General features: G+C 38.8%; 1 long non-coding RNA gene across 4 annotated transcripts in view; it reads left to right on the top strand.

The window, feature by feature from the left end:
- LOC132538053 (uncharacterized) overlaps positions 1 to 17,748 on the top strand; it is a 258,196-nt gene that overhangs the window by 49,640 nt on the left and 190,808 nt on the right. For 2 of the 4 annotated variants that reach the window (XR_009549463.1, XR_009549462.1), the window contains exon 3: positions 12,971 to 13,062. The exons of the other annotated variants lie outside the window; for them this stretch is intronic. This is a non-coding gene — a long non-coding RNA (uncharacterized LOC132538053). The remainder of the gene's footprint in view (positions 1 to 12,970; positions 13,063 to 17,748) is intronic. 4 annotated transcript variants of the gene reach the window in all.

Genomic DNA, 17,748 nt, shown 5'->3' with positions numbered 1-17,748 from the left:
ACTTAGATTTTGCTTAATGATATCAAAGATACCTTCTTTTTAAAATTATTTATTTATTAGATAGAGAAATTTAGAGGGGGAGGAACAGATAGAGAGGGAAAGAGACAGAGAAGGACACCTGCAGCCCTGCTTCACCACTTGTGAAGCTTCCCCCCAACTGTGGGGACCAGGGGCTTGAACATGGGTCTTTGTGCACTGTAAAGTATGCACTTAACCAGGTGCGCCCCAGGTGGACCACTGCCTGGCCCCTCAAAGATACTTTCTATGCATCATTTTAAATATTTATTTTTTCCCTTTTGTTGCCCTTGTTTTATTGTTGTACTTATTCTTGTTGTCTATGCATCATTTAAAATATTTATTTTTTCCCTTTTGTTGCCCTTGTTTTATTGTTGTAGTTATTATTGTTGTCATCGTTGTTGGATAGGACAGAGAGAAATGGAGAGAGGGGTGAAGACAGAGAGGGAGAGAGAAAGATAGACACCTGCAGACCTGCTTCACTGCCTGTGAAGTGACCCCCCCTGCAGGTAGGGAGCCGGGGGCTCAAACCCGGATCCTTACTCTGGTCCTTACGCTTTGCACCACGTGCGCTTAACCCGCTGTGCTACCACCCAACTCCCCACTTTCTATGCATTTATGGAAGAACAATGTCGTAAAATTTTGAAAAATCTATCTACTTTTTTGATATAATGCATGTATGAATATACGTGCAGACAGATGCACATTCATACTTTAAAATTAAGTAATTTGCTCTATATATGCTAAATTCACATATATACTGTTGATCTCAAGGAGGTATTTTACATCATTTAGGTTTTCTTGTGATGTGATCAGGGAGGTGATACAGTAGATAAGGTGTTGGACTCTCAAGCAGGAGGTCCCAAGTTTGAACCAGGCAGCACATATACCAGAGAGATGTCTGCTTCTCTTTCTTTCTTTCTTTCTCTTCTCTTAGCCTTTTTTTTTTAATTAATAAAGAAATAAAGTCATTAAAAATGAGATTTTTTTTTTTTTTGGTGCAACTCAACATAGATAGCATTTTTGAATAAGATCCTTCCATTTACTTTTCTTCAAGTTCCCTATAAACTTTACTAATAATGAAGGTCAATTAGACCAAGGGATTCTGGTATATTTGTTCAAGATTTCTTTCTTTTTTAATTTTTTTTTTATTATTTATTTTATTCCCTTTTGTTTCCCTTGTTGTTTTATTGTTGTAGTTATTATTGATGTCGCTGTTGTTGGATAGGACAGAGAGAAATGGAGAGAGGAGGGGCAGAAAGAGAGGGGAGAGAAAGACACCTGCAGACCTGCTTCACCGCCTGTGAAGCGACTCCCCTACAGGTGGGGAGTCCTGGGCTCAAACCCGGATCCTTACGCCAGTCCTCATGCTTTGCACCACGTGCGCTTTCATTCTTTTTTTGCCTTCAGGGTTATCTAGGCTTGGTGCTGGTGCTACAAATCCACTGTTCCTGGTTGTCATTCTCCCCCCCCCCCCTTTATTGGTTAGGACGGAGAGAAATTGAGAGGGGAGGAGAGATGGAGAAGGAGAGAGACAGAGACATTTGTAGACCTGCATTACTAGTTGTGAAGCTTCCCCCTTGCAGGCAAGAAATAGGCCAGATCCTGTGCACTCAACTGGGTGTAGCACCACCTGCCCCCCCCTCAAGATTTCTTTACTGCTTTTGTCTTTAGCTGGTTTTTATGTGATAAAGTCCTGCATATTGAAATATGTGTATTTTTTTGTCATAACTGGACTTCATCAGTCTAAACTGATCCCCCCTTCCCCCCTACACATATGAAATACAAGGTAGGAGAGACAGAGAGAGAAGGAAAGAAAACATAATGCTGAAGCTTCCTTTACTGTGGCGAGGCTGGACTTGAACCTGGGTTGTATGAATGGCAAAACAAGCACACTATTCAGATGAGCTATTTTGCCGGCTCATGCAAAAATTTTAACCTCATGCAAAAATTGGTGACACACTGAGTTTGCAATTGTATAGTACCTGGAGCTGTAAACAGGGCTACAGTGGTATTCCCTTTTAACATGTTGACAAAGACCCTTCCTTTCCTCCTTTCCTTTCTGCCACCAGGGTTATTGCTGAGGCTGCAAGATGAACATTGAGAGTGGAGGGGGTTAGATATAGAGGGGAAGAGAGAAAGAAAGGCATCTCTAGATATGCCTTACCACTCCTGAAGCTTCCCCTCTGCAGGTGGGGAGCAAGGTTTGAGCCTGGGTCCTTGTGCATTGTAATATGTGCCTTAACCAGGTGCCCCACTATGGGTCCTCTAATCCTTTCTTTTTTGAAGCAAATGAATACCTGCAGTAAGAAGGGTATTTCTCCATGAGGTTAAGCGTTGCTTGTTTGGATATAAAAAACAGATGCTTAGAAATTAGCTTGGTGCCCTGCTTAATTAATATGGGAAAGTTCAGGGTGAAACACATATATCCCCTTTTTCTGTCACCTTCCTTTCTGACTATAGTGTTCATTGATTTTGACCTGGTACAAGAATGAATTAATAATTTATATTTTGATACCAGCTTCTTCTGAAACCTATTGTATAAAGACTTTTTTTTAAGTGTTTGGATCTGAAAAATATTTCAGATTCAAGCCCTAAATTATTAATGATATGAAACTAGGGTATATTTCTTGCTTGTTGTATATGTGTGGCTACATTTTGAAACTGAATGATTTGTGGGTTCCTTTACTAGTTGTTCCTCTTTGTGTTCTAATGCAGAAAGCATAGAAAGAAATAGAAGATTCTAGACATTTGTATAACCACAACTAGAAGTCTCCTACGGCCCTAATAAATGCAGCAGACAAAATATAAATTATGAGTTAATGTTGTACCTCATTTTTCTAATCTTGAAAACCAGTAGATGCACTGAAGATTTTTCTGTAGTTTTAAATTCTGTACCCTTCCTTCCTTCTTTTTTTTTTTTTTTAAAGAATGTTTAGTTCATAGGAACTAAAGCATAAGCCACTGAAAAAAGGCCAAAATCAAGTTATCAGTCAGAGGTTTTTTTTTTTGTTTTTTTTTTTTTAGCCTGGTCTCCGCCAGTCCAAACCTTGTTATAACCACACTGTGGCAAGATATGATGTCCCATTATTTTTTCTTTGACTTGAGAATGCTTCAGCCATATAGATCTATCAGAGCAATTGTTACACTGGTGAATTTCCCCATATCCATCAGAAGAAGAAAATCTATCACACTTTTGACTTTTTTCCTCTCCAAGAAAATGATCTTTAAGAGAATGACATGTAATATAGACTTTGCTATTCTTAAGGCACTGGAGAAACTGCATCTGAAATAAAATCAATACATGATGCAGCGGTTTATTTACATTTACACTATTGAATGGCAAAGCACTTTATCAAAAACTTTGGGGCCCCAAAACATCCCTTACTTACATAAGGAACATAAATATTACAGTTGGTATGTTTAAAGATATATATTTTTTTGGAATTATATTCCATAATCTTAATTCAAGTCATAATGGTTACCAGGCAACTTAGAGGAGCAAAGGCACACTGTTACACTTTATAGTCATGGTTTTAGTTTGCAGTGATTCATAGTGTAGAAATTATTGGTTGGTGTTGCATCTATGAAATGTGAACTAGTTGGCTAATAATACCAAATAAAGACTGAGTCTTTCTGTTGGTGTAAATTACACATTCATTAATTTCTTTTAGGTTATTGATTGACTTTTGAGAATTAAATCTTCCCAGAAACTATTGACTTCATTAGTACTTAAAAACTTAGTACAAATCTATTTTTGCATTAAATCATCCACTTTCAGTGTGCGCAATGCTATGTATCAATTATACCTCCATAAAGCTAAAAAAAAAAAACCCTCAAAAATTTATCCTGAAATTGTATCTGAGTCATTAATTACCCAATAGCTACGTTTCTTTGCTGTGGCCTATTTATTCATTTCCCACGAAATTTAGCTACTGAAGTCTTTTACACATTCTAGTACTTTTTTGGTTTTATTTACTTTTCAATGTGAACCTTTCTGCTTTCCTACAGTAATGTAATGTACGATCACATTTTCGGGTTAACCTAAAATTATGGCTCAAAATCCTGCCTTGGGGGCTGAAGGTCCTTGGCATCTTTTATGGTTCTTTTCCTGTCATTGTCCTAAGCAAGGATGTAAAAGCATTGTGCCTGCTTCTACCATCAGCACCTTCAGTGTCACTGCTACTTTTGGTCTCATGGTTTACTATATCATTACCAAGTGCGTTTCAAAAGGAGTTTTCTTTATTTTTATTTCTTCTTTCTTTTTTTTTTTCTCTTTTATCACTCTAGTCAAGTTGGGAGCTTTCCCTTATGTTCCCTTAAGACAGTTCTAATTGAGACCATACTACTTAACATGTCTTTTTTAGAATCTAGGGCAATATAGAATTATACTACAGAAAGGAATTGTTCAAAAAAATGTCTTATCTATCTATCTATCTATCTATCTCTATCTACCTATCTTTCTATCAACTATTTAGTACAAACAAAGACAAATTGAGAGGAAAGGGGAAGATAGTGCGGGAGAGACAAAGAGAGACACCTGGAGCACTGCTTTACTGCTTGTAAAGCTTTTCATTCTCAAATGGGAACTGGGAGCTTTCACACTGTAATGTGTACACTCAATCAGAAGCATCACTGCCCAGCCCCAGAAAGGAATCTTATAAGTTAAATCTGAGCTAACCACTTAGGGTTGTCTGCAATGCTATATTTTGTCATCCATATATCCCCAAGTTCTGTCTTCTGTGGAGGTGGACATTATTAGTATTCTACACTATTTATCACCACCCATAAGTAAGTATATACTAACTCACTTGAATTAGTGACAAATGAGAGGTTTTAATTTTTCTTCTCAGCCTACAGCCTTTACTCTGACCTCACAGGACATATATCTTCTTAGGAATGATTGATGGAAAGTATACTCATTTCCATCAAAGGAAATGTCACAGCTTACTCAGAGTATTATTTGTTTGAGTTCTAATTCTGCCATATAGTCACATAATTCAGCAGTCTATAAATGTGGACATCCACAGTTTAGTGGAGTTAGAGCCTTACTAATAATTTTTCTTCCACTAGCACATAAAGATGAGAATTACATGTCCTCTCTCTAGACATCCTTGTCTCTGCAGCTGATCTTTTACAAACAACTACTCAGATACGATACTTCCTTAGACGGGAGTGTAGGAGCCATCTGTTTCCAAATCCATTCTTGGACATTAAGCATTCCACTAGGATTGACTGACTATCCAGAGATGCAACTTTGCCTAGTTTTTACATCCATGACCTTATAACAGACTTCATTTCATAAGAGACCTTTATATAATTAAACTGTCCACTTGGCTGACCCTCCTGAAACGGTGAGTTAGTCATTTTACAAAAAGGCAGGATTTGGGGGGATCTTAAAGGCAAGATTTAAGTAGATCTGAATTCTTGCAATGACACGTACCTCCTCCTCCCAGCAGTCTTGGCAAGATGAAAACTTCTCTGAGGTTTCTGCTTTGGGATTTGGAGCCCAGTGAAGTAATGACAACAACAAAAGGTATCCTTTCTCCTACCATATCTTGCTCCAGACAGCTCATCTTGTCTCCTGTTACATTTGGAACTCAGGCTTCTATCTTGACTTGATGCTGGATCCCTCAATTCCCTCACAGTTCTCTTGGACTCTGGCAAGTGCCTCTTTCTTTTCTGTAATTGCAAGCAGCTTGATTTGCATTGTAATGAGCTCAGTTTGATGCTTGCCAATGCATTTACTAAATACTCTTTCTTTTTGTGTAGGGGAGTCAATCACTTTTCTAAGCAGTGAATGTATGAATGTTCATTCCTGCCTGTCTGGACTTAGTTATGTGTAGGAGTGGAATACAGTCATTTGCCATGGGTTTTTAGCTTTGAAAACTGGACACCAAGGTCAATAGTCTTGAGGCTTATTAAGATAAAAAAAGAATGTTCAAGGTAGGTTTTTTTTTTCTTTTTTCTGAATCTCATTCTACTTTTGCCACTTCCCTCCTAGCATAATGCTTTAGTTTGAAACAGGATCGCTTTTTTTCTATATCTACTTTTTTTCTTAATCTGTTTTTTTCTGTCTCCATTTAAGAGGTGAGTTCTTGGCCTCTGAAAACAATCTACTGGACAGTTTTTACTACTACCATTTAGTGTGGAATAGAGAAACCCACGGGATGCGAATTTGGGTCACTGACCTGGCAAGCTGTCCATTTTCTCCGGATAATGTAGTTTCCTTCTCACGTGCCATCATGGGAAGTTTGTGAAGACCTCTCACTTTCATCTCTCACACTGTAACCTAGGAGGTAGACTGCAAATTGTTGATTCTGAATCTAACCACAATCAGTACAAGACAGAGAATTTCTCCAGATTATGAAATGTCTACGTCCTTTCTTGTTCCCCATGATAAGATTTTCCTGTTCACTGGTACCTATTCTTGAGTTTTCTATAGGAAACTGGGTGTGAAATAATCTCACTTTTCTTAAATTATTATATCATTTCACATTTGGGAAATAATGATTTTTTGGAAATTTGTGATAAATTGTCTTTTTTTTCTTTGCCTCCGGGGTTATTGCTGGGGCTTGGTGCCTGCACCAGAAATCCACTGCTCCTGGAAGTTATTTTTCCCCCTTTATTTCCCTTATTGTTTATTATTTTTGTGATTATTATTGTTGTCATATAGGGCATGGAGAAACTGAGAGAGGAAAGGAAGACAGAGAGAGAGAGAGAGAGAGAGATATAGAGAGAGAAATATAGACGCCTGTAGACCTGCTTCACCTCTTGTGAAGTGACACCCCTGCAGGTGGGGAGTTGGGGCTCGAACCAGGATCTTTAAGCCAGTCCTTGAGCTTTGCTCTGAATAAGCTAAATTCACATATATACTATTGGTCTCAAGGAGGTATTTTTTTTAAATTTAAATATTATTTATTTATTATTGGGTAGAGACAGAGAAGTTGAGAGGGGGGGAGCTAGAGAGGGATAGAAACAGAGAGACATCTGCAGCCCTGCTTCACCACTTGTGAAGCTTCCTCCCTGCAGGTGAACACCCCAGTGTGTGCACTTAACCAGGTGCGCTACCACCTGGCCCCCATGATAATCCATACATAGAGAATTTCACCAGTTTAAAAGCAAGCCATCTCTACTGACTTTTAGAGTTTGAAATTTAACAGGACATATAAAATCATTAAGGGCCCAATCGAATTTTCAAGTTTCATTATCATCTTTTCTTCATGAAAGCTCTTAAGAAAGACTGCATTGCAAGGAGAAAAGTTGCTTAATCGTAGGAACAGACTGTGCTGGTGAAGTCTCAATAATAATTATTTTCTAGTGGGAGAGGGGATAAATATCAGTTCTTCAGTATCTCAATTGTATTTGCAAAGAATTTGAAAATCTTCTTTAGTATTATGGAATGACGTGTTCTCAACTGAATTAGAATAGACATTTAACTTATTTTGGTCAGAGCATTGTTCAGCTCTGGCATAGGTAATGCCAGGAATTGAACCTGGGACCTCTGAGCTTTAGGCTTAATGGTCTATTATAGGACTAGGTAGGATGTGGCTCACTCACTAGAGCGCACATATTACTGTGTTCAAGGACCCAAATTCAAGTCCCAGTAGGACTGCAGAGGTGAAGCTTCATAAGTAAAGAACAGTGTTACAACTATCTCTCTATCCCTCTGGACCTCTGTCTTTCACCCTTTGTAATTAAACATAAAAAGGCCACTAGGAACAGTGAAGTCATGCCATCACCAAGCCCCAGCAATAGCTCTGGTGGCAAAAACAAACAAACTAAACAATTATGTACATAAGCCACTGAGTTCTCTCCCTGCCCCAATATATATATATATTTTTATTTAAGAAAGTATTAATTAACAAAACCATAGGGTAGGAGGGGTACAATTCCACACAATTCCCACCACCTAATCTCCATATCTCACCCCCTCCCCTGATAGCTTTCCCATTCTCTATCCCTCTGGGAGCATGGACCCAGGGTCATTGTGGGTTGCAGAAGGTAGAAGGTCTGGCTTCTGTAATTACTTCCCCGCTGAACATGGGCGTTGACTGGTCGGTCCATACTCCCAGTCTGCCTCTCTCTTTCCCTAGTAGGTTGTGTCTCTGGGGAAGCGGAGCTCCAGGACACATTGGTGGTGTCGGCCCCAAAATATTTTAAAGTATTAGGAACATGCTAATTTAAAACTTGTGAAGCATTCCTGTTTTATGATAACATTTTGTAACCTAAGTTACCTGATATCCCTTGTCTTAACTCTTTTGAATTAGTAACGTTGTAGTTGGTATCCCAAAAAAAGGAGATTGTGTTGTTGGGAGAGGTGATTCAGAGGACATGATCTCTGGTTGACCCATGAACTGGACCCAGCAATATGAGTTTCTTTACTGCCTTCCCTGTCCTCAGAATGTATGTTCTACCTGCTACTACCAAACTAGACACACAGCCTTGAGAGTTGAGCTACTGAAATCATCTGGTAGGTTTGTGTGACTGAACCCAGATAAGGTCTCTATATAAACTCCTTAGATTGTGCTGGGTGGGTGTTCAGAGATCTGCTGATGACAAGCCTCCCGTGTTAGTTGCCTTGTTTGTTAAACTTTTCTCCTCCACATTGGAATTGTTTGCTTTCTCTTTAATCTCTTTCCTTGGCCTCTGCATATGGGCACCAGTTTTGAATTTTACCTAGGGAACTCTCAAAACTAACAAGTGAGCCAAGTTAGCTGGGCTAAGTGGCAGTTCTCACCCAGGCTGCTGAGGTTCCCATGGACTTCCAAGTGAGCTGCTGGTAGAAGGACCAGTTGTACTCGTAGCCAGAGGCTGCCTCTGTATTACTTTAATGTTTTGCCAGTTCCACCTGTACTATGTGCCCTATTGATACCCAGCCTCGATCATTCAGATTCTTCGTTGCTATCTCCCAAGAATCTTTGTGTCTTTAGTTTTTATTTCCTTTTCCTCACAGCTATACCTACACCTTATAATGCATAGGGGATGATGTCTCAGACTGCTGTAGCAAAAGTATCATAGATTGGCAGAGGTGGAGGGTTATTACTCCCCTACCCCCCAAGTTATGGAGAATGTGAATTTTGGGGAAGTCCCAAATCAAGGCCTTGGCAGAATCAGAATCTACTTTCCATTTCACAGTCATGTTTTCACTCTGTTCTTACATAGTAGAAGGAGAGAGGGAGCTCTCTGAGTACTCTTTGTCTCTCTCTCTCTTTTTAAATAGTTAACTTGCATTTGATTTCTTTCTTTTTTAATATTTATTTATTTATTCCCTTTTGTTGCCCTTATTGTTTTATTGTTGTACTTATTCTTGTTGTCATCCTTGTTGGATAGGACAGAGAGAAATGGAGAGAGGATGGGAAGACAGAGGGGGAGAGAAAGATAGACACCTGCAGACCTGCTTCACCGCCTGTGAAGCGACTCCCCAGCAGGTGGGGAGCCAGGAGCTTGAACCCGGATCCTTACCCTGGTCCTTGAACTTTGCACCACGTGCGCTTAACCTGCTTCACTACTGCCTGACTCCCTTCTCTCTCTCTTTTATGTCACCAGGACTTTTGCTGGTGCCTTGCACCTGCATGACTCCACTGTTACCTCTGGAGTCTTTTTTAAAAAATATTTATTTATTTATTCCCTTTTGTTGCCCTTATTGTTATATTGTTGTAGTTATTATTGTTGTTTTCATTGTTGGATAGGACAGAGAGAAATGGAGATAGGAGGGGAAGACAGAGAGGGGGAGAGAAAGATAGACACCTGCAGACCTACTTCACCGCTTGTGAAGCTACTCCTCTGCAGGTGGGGAGCCGGGGATTCAAACCAGGATCCTTATACGGGTCCTTGCACTTTGCACCATGTGTGCTTAAACCGCTGTGCTACCACCCGATTCCCTGGAGTCTTTTTTTTTATAGAGGGTGAGAGAGGCAGAGAGAGAAGGAGAGACACGATATCAATACCCTACAGCTCTTAAAATTTGTTATTTGTATGGTGTGCCCATGTGGTGGCTAAGTCTTTGAACCCGGTCCCCCACTCCCTGAACCCTCTTGGGGTTTCTTTAGCAAAGACACTAATCTTTTCATATAGATTTCACTGTTATGACCTAATCATTTCCCAAAAGCCAAACCTCCTTCCAGCTATTATCACATCAGGGATTAGATATTTGTTTTTAAAACATTGAACATTATTATTATTATTTTAAATTTATTTATTTATTTAAGAAAGGAGACATTAACAAAATCATAGGATGGGGGGTACAACTCCACACAATTCCCGCCACCCAATCTCCATATCCCATCCCCTCCCAAATGGCTTTCCCATTCTCTATCTCTCTGGGAGCATGAACCCAGGGTCCTTGTGGGTTGTAGAAGGTGGGAGGTCTGGCTTCTGTAATTGCTTCCCCACTGAACATGGGCATTGACTGGTCGATCCATACTCCCAGTCTGCTCTCTCTTTCCCTAGTAGGGTGAGTCTCTGGGAAGCTGAGCTCCAGGACGCATTGGTGGGGTCTTCAGTCCAGAGAAGCCTAACTGGCATCCTGATGGCATCTGGAACCTGGTGGCTGAAAAGAGAGTTAACATACAAAGCCACACAAATTGTTGAAGAATCATGGACCCAAAGGTTGGAATAGTGGAGATGAAGTGTTGGTGGGTACTCACTACAAACTTTAGTGTACTTCTGCTTTCAGGTATATATTCGCCTTGGTTTATGGATATGTCTGAACATATGCTCTATCTCCTGGAACCTGGTCTATATCTAGGTTTTGGGACTTTGTTAGGAAGTGAACCACCTGGGATGGAATTAGAGAATACTATGAAAGGAAAGGTCTCACCCGAGTGATGAAGCTGAAGGGTTGTCATTCCACACGTGAAGTCTCTGGACACAGTCTGAAGTGAAGCATGCTGGGGTGGCACTCATTGTGTTGATTAGGTTGTGAGCAGCGGATGCAATATTATTTGATAAGAATTGAGAGAAGTATACGGGAAAGTGGGCCCTACCCTAGGGTTCCAGGACTGGGGGAAGTTTAGGCTCTATAGTGGAAATGTGAGGTTCCTGCTGTCTTAGGGTTCCAGAAGACAATGGATAGTTACTGTTATCATCACATTATTTGGTAATTGGGTTAGCTTTGAAAAGTCCCGTTGTTAGACATACAATCAATTTTCCCCCCCTCTCATATTAATTAAATAGTGATTTATATGACTACAATTTAATAGGTGAGTACATAAACACCATGCCCATCACCAAAAGATTGTGTCCCATCCCACCAACCCACCCCCATCCCCAACCCCCACCCCCGCAGGCCCAGGAAGCCACATGTTCACCCTCCTGCTCACCACAGGGTTTTTACTTTGATGTCCTATGAACATTATTATTATTATTACATTGCCACCGGGTTATTGCTGGGGCTTGTTGCCTGTAAGATGAATCCATGGCTCTTGGTGGTCAATTTTTCCTTTAATTTTTTTTTTTTTTTTGATAGGACATAGAAAGATTGAGAGGGAAGGGGAAGATAGAGAAGGAAAGAAAGACACCTGTAGACCTGCTTCACCACTTGTAAAGCTTCCTCATTGTAGGTGGGGCTCAGGGGTTTGAACGCAGGTCATTGCTCGTGATAATGTGTGACCAACTGGATGTGTCACCCTCTGACCCCAAACAGTATTATTTTTATGCACAGTTCTTTTTATTTTATTATATACATATTTCTTTTTCTATTTTATTTCATAGGACTGAGAAATTGCGAGTGGAGAGGGAGATAGAGAGGGAGAGAAAGACACCTGCAGACCTGTTTGGCTATTCGTGAAGCCCCCTCACCTGACATTTTAAATATTTTAACCAAAGTATTGATTGGCTCTAGTTTATGGTGAAGCCTGAGATTAAACCTGGGACCCCAGAGCTTCAGGCATGAAAGTCTGTTAAATAAGCCCATTAACAACTATGCTATTTACTCAGCCACTTGGCTAGGTTTTAGCATATGATTTTGAGGAGAGCGGTTATATGTACTCCAGAATGTAGTAGATGAGTTAAAATGCTGTGTTCTGGGCTTCCTGAAAAAGCTAAGAATACAGAGTCACAGAGAGTCAAAACCAAAAGGCGTTTCTGTTATTCAATTCTACCTAGTCATTTTCAGACGGAGGCCTAGAAACTTTCGGTGATTTCAATACCCATTTTGTGGTAGCAGAAGTGGTGCTACAAGGGATTTTATTTATAATGAGTGATGCCTCACCATATCTCCTTTCTATGGCTTCTAGTTATTTCTGTGTCTGGGCTTGTAGTCTTATATGTGGATTCATCTGACTCATATGACTAAGTATACCAAGAACAGGGGCATCAATCTATGGTATAAGTAGAGGAACTGCAATGTGGATTTTTGTTTTTCTTCTTTTTTTAAATTTAATTTAAATACAGAGAGAAATTAATTTAATTTAGAGACAGGGAGAGATTGAGAAGGGAGGGAGAGAGACAGAGAGACACCTGCAGCTCTGCTTCACCATTTGTGAAGCTTTCTCCCTGCAGGTGGGGACCAGGGGCTTGAACCTGGGTCCTTGCATACTATAATGTGTGCTCTAACCAGATGCACCACCAATCTGGCCCCCTATCACATGTGAGCATTCAACCAGGTGCACCACTACCTGAACACTGTTCATCTTATTTTTCACATACTTGTGTCATATATGGAGAAACTTTTAAACACTAAAATATAAACTATTGAGTAATTTCACTTATTTGTATTTATGAGTTCTTATAATTATAGATGCCATTTTTGTTTTTTAAATTATGGAGAACACTGAATGCAAAGTTTTGGCAGCCAACATATGGCTACCTTTATTTTAAAATTTGTTTTGTGTACAATTAACAAAAGGTAAAGAAAAAAAAAGGTCCTTTTTGAAAGTTTGGCTGTGGTCCTAGAATTTATTCATTGCCTTTGCAATTTGCTCATACTATATACCCTATCTTGCATCCTCAGCCCTGGTTTTTGGCTTCTTCAGATGACCAAGCTAAAGATTAAAGAAAGAAAGAAAACTCTCCCCACCCTGGCTACTGAGAGATTATATAATGGTAAAATTTTCTTTTCAGTTGTAGTAATAACACATGGCATAAATTCTTATCATCTTAACCATGTTTACCTCTGTTTTCTCTCTACATTTTTACAAAACTGAAAGTCTACATGGAAAAATATTATGTATGTTCAAATAAATCTATAGAGCTGCTCTAGTAAATATATATATATATTACTGGAGCACAGCAAGGCTCTTGTTTATGGTGGGGCCTGGAGACTGAACCTGAGCTCAGAGCCTCAGGCATGAAAGTCATTTGTATGACCATTATGCTGTCAGTCTCCCTAGCCCAGTAGTAAAATTTTTATGGTAAAAATTACAGTAGTAATACTAATAGTTAGATTTATAGTCTTTATTTCTTCAACATTTTAACATCTTCAACACACATTTATATAGTGTCTTATTATAAATATTCTCTTTTAATATTCAAAACTCATGTGAAATAGATGCTAATATTCCCTTTTCAAAAACATTTGTTTGACCTCTTGAGTCTCATACCTGTTCATTTCTAATTATCCTGGAAGACTTTTTTTTTTTTTAATTTTCCTCTTCAGTGTCTGATAGGGAGAAACAGAGAGGGAAGGAGTGCGATGAAAAAGGAGAGGCGCCACAGGAAATGCTCCAATGTTCAGGTAGCTTCCCTTGATGCATGGCGCTTCCAAGTGCGACTGGGGGCTTGACCTTGGGTCCTTGAATATGGCAAGGCATGCACTCTGCAGGGTAAGTTATCTCTTGGCACCACTCTTCACATTTTACAGATGAGACAGTTGAAGTGGTAATAGAGAGGTATTAAAGGAGTTAGGATTCTAACTTAGTATTGTTCCCCTTACATCCCTTGGGTTTCTGGTATGCTGCACTTCAAAAGACTGACTTAATCGCTTCTCTTTCTCTGGGGGGGTGGGGTATGTGTGGAGAAGGTAGATTTTTGGAGTTTTATTTTAAATTATGGGTCTTGCCCTGACAACAGACAGTCTTGTTTATAACCTTGGGCATCTCATCAGAGCAGGGATTATAGTTATTTGCCTAAACACTTAGTGAATGCAGCAGATGTCTATTCAAATATTACTTTAAAAAATGCCTAGAATTGTATTTAAATTGCTTCAATTATTCACTAATTAAATTGCAGATTGTTTCTCTTGGGGAATTTTGCACTACACTGAATTTCTTCAATTGCTTGTGTTGGACAATGACAAAATAAATCTTTTGCATTGTGGCTTAGTGGAAAATCCTGCTGAATGGGCTAAATATGTCCACAATCATCTTACAGCAGACTTACATTTTTTAAAAAAGCAGTTTATCTCCTTTCTTTGGCATGTCTGTGTATGGATAGATAGTGGGCATATATTTTTTTTGTTTTATTTGTGTATTTTGATTCTGGTGTTTAAGTTACTGGAGGGGTCTGTGATACCATGGAGGTCCATGTGTTTTATAAGTTTCAGCTCCCTGCATCTGCATAGATTTTTTTTTAACTGAGTACAGCACAATGGAATTCAGATATTTTAAGCCACATATATATTTTTATGTGGCTGCTACAATATAAATCTTTAATTCATCATTTAAAAAGGTGAAATGTAGCTACTAGTTTACCTTAGGTCTTCATCTAGAGCCATAATCAGTTATTGCTGTATTGGTACACAGCATTTATAGAACATTCCTCTAAGTGCTATTTTCATTTACAGGAAAAGGTGAAGAAAAAACAAACAAACACAGAATTGGCAGACAGAATAAAGTAGAAGAGTTCAGTGTCCCTGTAGACCAGGGGTTTGTCACACTATGTTCTTGATATATTTGGATAGAAATGGCTTGCCACTTGGTTGAATTCACACATTACAATGAGCAAGGACCCAGGTTCAAGTCTCCCAGTCCTCACCTGCAGGGAGGAAGTTCTTCTGCTGGTGAAGCAGTGATGAAAGTATCTCTTACCTTCATCTTTCCTTCCTTCGTAATTTCCCTCGAGCCTATCATTTAAATATTTTAAATTAAATATTTTAAATTTTAAAAAGTACAAAAATAAGTTGATTGAACCATGAAAAAAAAATCTTTGCCTGTTCCTAACATGTAAGTTATTCCATTCTCCTAAAAATTGTAGTTTTGGGAGTCAGGTGGTAGCGCAGCGGGTTAAGCTCATGCACAAAGCCCAAGGACTGGAGAAGGATCCCGGTTCCAGCCCCCGACTCTACCTGCAGGGGAGTCGTTGCACAAGCTGTGAAGCAGGTCTGCAGGTGTCTATCTTTCTCTCCTCCTTCCTGTCTTCTCCTTTCTCCATTCTCTCTGTCCTATCCAACAACGACGACGACAACAATAATAACTACAACAATAAAAAAACAAGGGCAACAAAAGGGAATAAGTTTTAAAAAAATTGTCGTTTTATGCCAGTGTTTATTTGATCCACAGATAGTTGTGACTCTGCAATAAATAAATACTATTGTGAGCAGTAGTGGGACTGTGAGTATATCTGCTAAGCCTTCTTTTCTTTTCTTTTCTTTTCTTTTCTTTTCTTTTCTTTTCTTTTCTTTTCTTTTCTTTAAAAAGAGAAACAAAGGTTATTTATGAATTTTATTTTTACTTTATTTACTTTTGATTAGAGGATTTGACATGAAGGTGGGAGGTAGAGAGGGGGAGAGAGAAAGAGAGAGACAGATAAACACTGCTACACTGCTCTGAAGCTTCCCCTTTGCAGGTGGAGACCCAGGGCTTGAACCCAGGTCCTTGTGCATGGTAGTGTACATGTGCTTAACCTGGTGTGCCATCACTACGCCCCACTGCTAAGCCTTTCTTAGACAGTGCCATATTTAGTTTTTAAAGCCTGATGAAGAAGATGGTAAACTCCCCATTTTATGTATGAGACAAGTGAGATTAACTAAAGGGCCTTGCTCCAGTGTTACTCAAATAAATAATGGTAGTTCTGGGACTGTGTCCTTTTTGCCATAAAAGTGCTCAGGATTAAAAAAAAATTAAGTTTATTTTTTTTTCTGGATTGCTACTTATGTTAATAATCTTGAGAATTCAGAATCCATGTAGAAGCAATGTAAGCATATGGATGATAAAGACAATTTTAGTTATAATGTAAGAAGTTAGTTCTGCTCAACAATGTGCTAACTGGCAGGGCTGAAGGAAGGAACTGTGGAGCCACTAAGATACTGGATGGGAAACGGAATGCTTTTTCAAATCATGTCCCACTGAGTGACCCTAGACAGCTGGTGAGAGTTTGTCACCAACATAAATAATCGAAAAGAAGTGTGGATATGTTTGAAGCAACAGAGAGATTTCCACATGGGGCTGTAGAGAAGAAAGAAGGGAGTGTGAAGATGTGAAAGTTGCTTGGTGTCCAAGATAAGATGAAAAATGGATCTGAGCACTAGAGATGGAACTAATAGCAACAACAACAACAGAGAAAAAAAGCCACACAGAGAACCAGAACAAAGACATTTCTATTTGGATTCATTCAGAAAAGAATGTAGAATAATCCTAACAATTAAAGCAAATAAATCATTAATAGTTATGTTAAATCAAAATGGGCTCTTCATATACACAATGCTATTTTGAGACGCTCTGTGACATCTAAGTTAGATTGTAGGTGAACCATGATTCTAGCCTACTGTGTTTAATTTATTTAAAAAAAAGCTCAAATATTTTCCATAAAATGTCATATCAATTTTTTTTTTGGTTAGGAATAATTCTTCTAGTTTATTTTTGAGATGAAATGTAGGAATTTTGTTCTTAATTTTGTCTTCCAATATTGTTCTTAAGAGATGGTATCACAGACAAGATCATCTTCTCTGTCTCTGTTGTAGTGTTTGAGAAGTGCCTTGGTAGTTGAGTAGCTTTTGTAGACTTAACAATGAAATTCATGGTTTGAGGGGCATTTTTAGGTCAGTAGGAATAAGCTGTTACTGCTGATGTTTGAATGTCAAGACACAATGCTATTTTTTTTTCTTTTTCATGGTTCAATTATCTTAGACATAAATAATTTAGAGATTTTTCTTTTCCTTTTCTTTGCCATCTCTCCTGATAGGCTCTCTGTATTTTGGCACTCACCTGCTGGTATGGAACCTTATTTAATATTTTAAATGAATTGGCATGAGAAAAGATCTTGACACATTTCATTTGATGAAAGGAAATTAGATCAGATTGATATACAAAAAAAATCTTCTTTAATGAAGCAAACATGCACATAGTGTGTGTGTGTGTGTGTGTGTGTGTGTGTGTGTGTGTGTGTGTGTGTGTGTGTGTGTGTGTGTTTGTCATGGGCCATAGACCCCTATGAGAATTTGTTGAAATGGAACCTCATCCTAACAACAGTCCATATGTTCACATGCACAGACTAATTCTCATATAACTACAAATGGTGTATCCATACCTGGACCTCTGAAACATTAAAAATCATTTTGAGGATATTCAGCTTGGGCACTAGTTATTTGTGTCTCTCTAGATATGAATGATAAGAGACTTAGTAGTAGGAGATTTCCAAATTATAAGTCATACAATATAAGGTAGAAAGTACTTGAGATTGAGAGTGAGTATTATGGGGTGTTAAATATTAGCCTTTGTCTAAAGTATGGCATATAAAGATTTCCCATTCCCTAAGGAGTCTGTTTGTTTTGGTGGTTGTTTCTTTGGCCATGTAGAAACCTTTTCAGTATGATGTAGTCTCATTGGTATATTTTTGTTTATTTTGTGATTAGAC

This window comes from Erinaceus europaeus, chromosome 4 (genome assembly GCF_950295315.1).
Source record: "Erinaceus europaeus chromosome 4, mEriEur2.1, whole genome shotgun sequence".
Taxonomy (NCBI): domain Eukaryota; kingdom Metazoa; phylum Chordata; class Mammalia; order Eulipotyphla; family Erinaceidae; genus Erinaceus; species Erinaceus europaeus.
This window is presented reverse-complemented; position numbering and strand designations above follow the sequence as displayed.